General features: G+C 41.6%; 1 non-coding gene across 1 annotated transcript; it reads left to right on the forward strand.

Moving 5' to 3' along the window:
• The first annotated feature begins 6,312 nt into the window (after positions 1–6,312).
• LOC124516711 (U6 spliceosomal RNA) lies at positions 6,313–6,419 on the forward strand. Its single transcript, XR_006963120.1, has one exon. It is a non-coding gene; the product is annotated as a U6 spliceosomal RNA (small nuclear RNA).
• Positions 6,420–8,188: the final 1,769 nt, after the last annotated feature.

Raw genomic sequence — 8,188 nt, forward strand, 5'->3', positions numbered from 1 at the left:
TTATCTATAATGGTACAAAACCTTGAGGTGTTAAACCATGAGGTAATAAGATCCCATGTGGTTTAGGACTCTGAATTCTCTTGATTACCCAGGAAGCAGGCCCTCATCTTGCTCCCATGCAGTATCAAAGGCAGGTGGAGTAAAAGGCACTGCTCAGCCAGGCTCAAGCCACCAGCAAGTTTCAAATGTCTGGCCTACAGTAGGCACACACATTTTTGCTGAATGAATAAATGAATAAAACATTTCATCTTCAACTGCTATAATCAGTTCCTTCCTACACCCAAGGGGGTGGAGGCAGTGTCAGAGAATTCTAGACAGTAGGGGGAAAAAAAGCTTTCTTTTCCCTGCCATTCCCCGGTGATCAAGCTCTTCTGTTGCAAAGTATAATGCTCCCTTCTATATAAAATTCATTACTTGACTGTTCTCCCACAGAGTTGGATAACAGGCCACACTATCCTAATCAAGGACAATGGTGTTTCTGCAGCTGGTGTGCAATATACAGAGTCCTCTGAAAGCCAACACAGCATAGTCAGGGAGATGTCCCTTGCAGCAGTTTTTATATAGCAACAACCTGGAAACAACCCAAGCATTCAACAACTAAGAGAATGGCTAAGTGAAGCCATTACCAACATTATAACTGAACTTATAATGACTATAGGGAAACACTAAAAATAAAAAAAATAAAAAAAATCCTTACAATGTTACACGAAACAGGCATGCAAACATACATGTATATGTTAAGTGAAAAAAGCCAGACACAAAAGGCCACATGTTATAGGATTCCATTTATAGGAAAGATCTAGAATAGACAAGTCAGAAAGCAGATTAGTGGTCACCAGGGGCTGAGGGAGGGGAAGGGATGGGGGAGTGACTGCTTAATAGGTACAGCGTTTCCATTTGGAATCGTGAAAATGTTCTGAAGCTAGACTAGTCGTGATGGTTGCACAACATTACAGATGTGTGTAATCTCAATGAACTTGTACATTTTGAAACGATTACAATGGTAAATTTTACGTTATGTGTATTTTGCCACCAAAAAAAAAACTGGATTGGAAAAGAAACACATATATAGGTCAGGATTACAATTATGTAAAAGTAGACATGAACCAGAGGAACTCAGACAAGTCCCAACATCTGTTAAATTAAAATGGAACTTCACTGATGTTGGACAATAAATAAAAGGAAAGGAAAGTAAGAAAGGTCAGAAGCATGCAACCAGCCCTGAAGCCATACTTACAAGCTACAAATAAGTGCCCACCAAGGGGGGAGACAAGTTACATGGCTCACCAGGCCCCGGAACAGCAGGTGTGTGTGTGCTAGGGGGTGAAGGAGAGAGATCTCAGGCCCTACTCAGCCCTGTCCTCTAATCCCCCTTAAAAACACTCCCTAGGGCAGAGAAACCATCTGTTTCAACAAAGCCTAGAGCCCTACAAGCATATTAACTCCTTCACTGCTCATCTCCTACACGTGGGCACACTCAATATTAAGTGTTCCTTTTAAAAATGCCTTTTCTTTTAAACAATTTTTTTAATGTTCCTTTATTTTTGAAAGAGAGAGCGAGAACAATCATGAGCAGGGGAGGAACAGAGAGCTAGGACAGAGGATCCAAAGTGGGCTCTGTGCTGACAGCAGAAAGCCTGATGCAGGGCTTGAACTCACGAACCACGAGATCATGACCTGAGCCGAAGTCAGATCCTTAATGGACGGAGTCACCTAGGCGCCCCTAAAAGTACCTTTAAATGTTAGAATATAAGCTCTACAATGGAGGAGACTTGGCCCTGTTCTCTGGTATATCCCTAACACCCAGAATAAATCGACATCAGAGGACATTCAATAAATTATTGTTTCATTTATGACTATTTTCTAAAGTCTCCCTCTTCTCGTCACTTGTCCTCACTTAGAGTCTGACCTGGTTTCCTCAAATTCACTCAACCAACCAATATTTTGTGTGCTTGTGCACAGGATAAGTAGTCTCCTCACTGTACGGTCTATCACTAGACCCCAGGGCCTAGCACAGCACACACGGTGAGTGCTCATACATATCTGTCAAATGAAAGAATAACTCACTTTGGTCACCACACCTTATCAGCGTTCAGTACTGAGCACTAAAATCTGGCTAGGTATGGGCTAAGTACCATGAGAGTTACAGAAATGGGACATCTATTAAACACTCCTTTCAAAAAGCTTACAATTTCAATGGGAAGACAAAACTACCATGCAGGAAAGTGATACATCAGCATGAACAGTGATAATCTGAGAAGTCTTCATGGAGAAGCAAGGCCTGAGGTGAGGCTGGAAGGAATGGATAGGTTTCAGTGAAGTATAAAGGGCATTCTAGGTAAAAACTGCCTAAGAAAGGGCTGCAGTAGAGAATGAATGAGGCACTTCAAGGTACAATAAGGAGATGGATTGGGGCGCCTGGGTGGCTCAGTTGGTTAAGCATCCAACTTCAGCTCAGGTCATGATCTCACGGTTCGTGGGTTCGAGCCCCGCGTTGGGCTCTGTGCTGACAGCTCAGAGTCTATGCTGACAGCTCAGACAGTTCAGATTCCGTGTCTCCCTCTCTCTCTGCTCCTCCCCGACTCAGGTTCTATTTCTCTGTCTCTCAAAACTAAATAACCATTAAAAAAAAAATTTTTTTTTTAAGGAGATGGATCTGTCTTCAGCTGAAAGTGTGTTCTGGAAATTCCGTGCGATAAGCCTGGAAGAATCGGAGTGGGGACAGAATACAAAAGTCTGTCATGGGGCATCTAGCTGGCTCAGTTGGAGGGACAAGCGACTCTTGATCTCGGGGTCGTGGGTTTGAGCCCCACACTGCATGTAGAGATAAAGTAAGTAAGCTTAAAAAAATAATTTAAAAATAAAAGGTCTGTCCTACTTTTGGTAACAGAAAGCACCAAAAACAAAATATGATGCAGTTGCAGTAGTTGAGGCGTGAGGTGATGAGTGACTGGACCAGACTCATGGCAAAGGGAATGGGAAGAAAGGGACAAACTTAAGAGAAATTCTGAAGAAACAAAAGGACCCGATGACAGACTGAAAATGGGAGTTGATGAAGAGAGTGGAGCCAGAGATGTCTCCAGGGTTTCTGATCTAAGACAGTGGAAAAATGTGAGCACAACTGTCAAAACTGGGGAAACAAGGAGGAAAGCCAAGTCTAGGCTTGGTTGTGAAAATACTGAGTTCAAAGTGATATCCAAGTACAGATGTCCTGCAGGCAGCTGAAAAACAGACCAATAAATTGAGATTTTTATACATACAATGGAATATTATTCAGCCTTAAAAAATAAGGAAATCCTGTCATGCTACAATACAGATAAAACTTGAGGACATCAGGCTAAGTGAAATCAGCCAGACACAGAATGGCAAATACTGCATGATTCCACTTATAAAAGCAATTAAACTCATGGAAGCAGAAAGTAAACTGGTGGTTGCCAATGGAGGTGTGGCGCGGGACAAGGAGTTGCTGTTCAACCAGCACAGCGTTTCAGTCACGCAAGATGAAAAAGTTCTAGAGATCTGCTGCACAACAAATGTGCACACAGTTAACAATGCTGTGCTGTACTTGTAAAAATCTGTTAAGAGGGTAGATTTGGTATGACATGTTTTTTTACCGTAATAAAAAATAATAACACCTAAAAACACTGAGAAATTTTAAGTAGTAGAAGACAGATGTGGGAGTTTGCAATTCCAAAGAAAAGCTGACGCCAGAAGAACTGGCTAGAGGAACAACAACAACAAAAAAGGTCAGGAGCAGCATCATAATGCCAGCTATGTCTGTATGGTGTATTTACATGTCCCGCTGTGTTAGGAATTTTACCTGTGCCATTCCATGTAATCCTCATAATTTTATGTGGGAGACACTCTTATCCCCGTTTTACAGATGAGAACATGGAAGCTCAGAGAAAGTAAGTAGCCTGACCCAAGTCACTCAGCTAATAAATGTAGAAACTTGGATTTTAACCCAAACCAGCCTGGATCCAAGGCCCTGGTCTTCCCACTTCACCACACTGCCTCACCCCTTAGGTAACTGCCAGAGGTAGAGTCAGAAAAAAGAAAAGACTCAGCAAAGGCACATAAGCAGCAATAAGGTAAAGGAAAACCAAGAAATGCTCTCACTGAAGCTAACAGAGAAGAACATTTTGAATAGGCAGAGAGGTCACAGACAGTATCAAATGCCAACACTCCAACACATAATGAAGTCCACACTCCAAGCTATCTGTAAAGGGTCATGAAAAGATGGGAGTCCTGGGCCAGGTTCTGCAGCCCAGAGAATTTCAAAGAAACAGAAGCGCAACGCAGAGCTAAATGGGCTTCTCCCCTCTTATCACTGACACACACTTGGAGCTGCTATTCTCCCGGCTACACCATGGGCCTCATGCCGAAGTGCATCACCTGACGAGTCCCAGGAAATACCGACCCAAACACAAACCATTGCACAACACAGGGTCATGTTTAACTTGAGCTGCGGGAAAAGTGTCTCCACTCCAACTGTAGTTCAATATACAATCCGTTTGTTTCTAAAACCAAACTCCCTTTTAGAAGGATTTCATGTGCCTGCTCTCTTCTTCTCTTGTCCTGGACAAACTAAAATCAGATACATACAGCTCCACTTCAGGTGCAGCCCTACCTCTCTATATGACCTCATACTGCTGCCAGAGTTCTACTTCTCTCCTATCAAAAAGCCCCTGATTGTTTATATCATTTCTCTGCCTTGAAAATATCTAGTGCTGTCTACTGCCTACATTATTGCTTAGCCCTTTATAACACAGACTCAACTCTCCATTCCAGCTTCATCTCTCACGCTAAACAACTGCCTATTCTCCCCAGCTTCCTACTTCACAACACTTCTCATTCTTCCCCAGAGGAAACAGACTTCCATGAGTTTATTCCTTTGCACACCTGTTGTCTTTCCAGAATACCTTTTCTCCCCTAACTGGCAAACTCTTACCCAACTTCAAGATTCAGCTCAAATACCAATTCTGCTGTCAGGTCTTCCCATCACCCACCAGGTTGCTCCTAGTAATCACTCCACCTCTGCTCTCACAGTACTTTGTTCATATCTCTATAAATAGCACCAGATAAATAGAGGGGATAGATATCCCACTGGACCATGCAAGAGACTGACAATCCCTCAGTGACAGGGATTGTCATTAATCTTTGTATCCTCAATGTCTTGGATAGGCAAAAGGTTCTCAATGAAAGGAAGGAAGTGTCGGAGGAGGCGCCTGGCTGGCTCAGTTGATGGAGCATGTGACTTTTTTTTTTTTTAATTTTATTTATTTTTGAGAGACAGAGTGTGAGCAGGGTAGGGGCAGAGAGAGAGGGAGACACAGAATCTGAAGCAGACTCCAGGTTCCAAGCTATCAACACAGAGCCCAATGTGTAAAATCTTAAAAAAAAAAAAAAAAAAAAAAAAAGAGCGGTGCCTGGGTGGCTTAGTCCATTGAGCACCTGACTTTTGATTTTGGCTCAGGTTATGATCCCAGATTGTGGGATCAAGTCCTGAGTCAGGTTCCATGCTGAGCGTGAAGGCTGCTTAAGATCCTCTCTCTCTCTCCCTCTGCCCCTCTCCCCCACTCTCTCTTGCTCACTCTCTCTCTCTCTAAAAAATAGATGAATGAATGAATGAATGAATAAAAATGTTTAAAATTTAAAAAAAAAGAAGAAGAAGAAAAAGAAGGAAGGGGAAAGATACGGGCACTTCCAGAGAGAGAGAGACAGAAAGCATGGAACATTATCAGGGAATAAACCAGTTAGTTGATAACAAATTATAAAAACTCATCTTCCAAATCAAAGGATTTCAAGATGTATCAAACCAGGAAGTCTATAAGGTTCCTGCCACTCCATAATGAGCAAAAGATACTGTTTAGCAACTGATATTCATCCAGAGGGTCCATGCCCACAGTTGCTGTAATGAATAATACATACGATTAGAGCTATATAGCCTGGCGTTTCTCCAGGAAAATTGCCAAAAGAAACTGTGGCAGAATGGTGGGGACAATACTAATAACTACTTCAAAAAACACAAAACCATGGATGAGGGAAAAATGATAATTTATACTTTGCTAACATACAGGCTCACTCTTTGAGAGCGAGACATAGTGTAACAGTCATCTCCTGTCATAACAAAAAACACAGAACTACCCCACACATTTGAAAATCTAGAGTATGGATCATTATGCCATGCAATCTCATATTCCCCACGCATTTCAAACCAGCAGCAATAGAAGCCAACCCCAATGTGAACTTGTACTGATAACCCTTTCTAGCCCAGTAACATGCAGTAAGCCTAAAAAATACACAATTAAAGCGCTTGCTTTGACAGCACATATACTAAAATTTGAACAATACAGAGAAGATTAGCTTGGCCCCTGTCTGAGGATGACACACAAATTCATGAAGCATTCCATATTTTTGATGGTAGCTATACTTGTGGTGAACACAGCACAATGTATAAATTTGTCAAATCACTAAGTTGTACACCTGAAACTAATGTAACATTGCGTGTCAACTCAGATAAAAAGAAAAAATAAAAATTATTTTAAAAAGCTAAATAGAGGAGCACCTGGCTGGCTCATTAGGTGGAGCATGCAACACTTGATCTCAGGGTTGTGAGTTCAAGCTCCACACTGGGTGTAAAAAGTACTTTAAAAAGTAAGACTTTTTTAAAAAGAGCTAAATACACACACACACACACACTCACACAATTAAGGAGGGCATAAACTTTAATAGTGTACAAAACCATCACGCATCCAAAAACTACAGGATTTACTGAAAGTCTAAGTAGGTGTGTAGTACTGTAAAGATGTTGACAGGCCTCACCCCAGAAATATGCAGATTCCCAGATTCCTTGCACTGGAGAGAATCACCCCATTGTGATAGGTTCGCTTAAGGGCTCTGGGAATGGGAGGGGTAGACAGTTCTCACTGTGGAGGATGCAATCCTGTCTGTTGGTGACTCAAGCCATTTTCCACTATCCTGGCTGCTGTAGAGACAGACATTTTTATTGACCGCCCTGCACACACGTGTACCTTCCTTCTCTCAGTCCTCAAGCTAATTTCCAAACACCCCAGTCTATCATCAGTTAGAAAGCCCACATTGTCTGCTCCAGGATGTCAACTCCAAGTCAGAAACAAGACTGAACTCTCATCAAGTCTATAATTCTACCCTAAGCCTGTCAGTCCCAAGTAACAGAAGCCAATTTGCACTTGACTGTAATATGTTGATTTAAAACACGGCACCAGCTCCATTTCTCTCAGAGGCAGTCACCTACCACAAGCAAGGGTGATGACATAGCAGTTTGTCAACCAATTAATTCTATCAAGTTAACCTGGCCTGATTTTCTAGCTCAGTAACAGCAAGAAAAGAAAAAGAGAATCTCAACCTTGGACCAATCTGGGGTTCCAATGCAGGATTTCTGTAGAGCAATGATTAGGTCATTCTTGGTATTGCGTTTCCTGATTAACACAGATGGATCTCTCAGTGCAAGAAGGAAAGGTACTAGGGCTGGGAGGATCAGTGAAGCCATTTAAATGTCCAGAGTTGCTAGGAGAAAAGTTTCAGAATAAAACAGTGCAGTGATGAGATGATGACATGTGGGAGCTGCTGACTAAGTGAAAGAGACACTTGGCACCTGTCCCATGATGAAATTAATTGCACAATAAAATATCAGAACCAGTTGGCCACCGAGCCTGAAGACAGTGCTATCCCTAGAGCACAAGGGGCCAAGAGCTATCAGAGGGGTATTCAAAGTGTTACACGTAACTTGAATAGCTTTTAGAAGTGCAATAAAATTAAAAACCAACATCCAGAGCTTTGAATATATGTTTTAGGACCAGTAATTCTACTTCTAGGGACCTATCCTAAAAGTATCATCAGAAATGCACAGAAGATTTTATTTACAAAGATGTGGATTATCATAGTACAGCTGTAAAGTATTGGAAACACACATGCCCCACAAGTGGGAAATGTTAAATAAATGGTCCTTTCATTTGAGGAAATTCCACAAGCTGTTAAGAAATGATTTAAACAAACAGGTAAAGGCATAAAAATGCTTACAAAATAATAAAGAGCAAGAAAAAGAACTACATTACAATAATGACAAACATATAAAAACAAAACGTTATGTATATACGGATAGGAAAATATTAAATGGGAGACACCTGGCTGGCTCAGTGCATAGAGC

The sequence above is a fragment of the Lynx rufus genome, unplaced genomic scaffold (assembly GCF_022079265.1).
Source record: "Lynx rufus isolate CCGP_SWC_20201006 ecotype Redwood Valley unplaced genomic scaffold, mLynRuf1.p SCAF_2, whole genome shotgun sequence".
In the NCBI taxonomy this organism is placed as follows: Eukaryota; Metazoa; Chordata; class Mammalia; order Carnivora; family Felidae; genus Lynx; species Lynx rufus.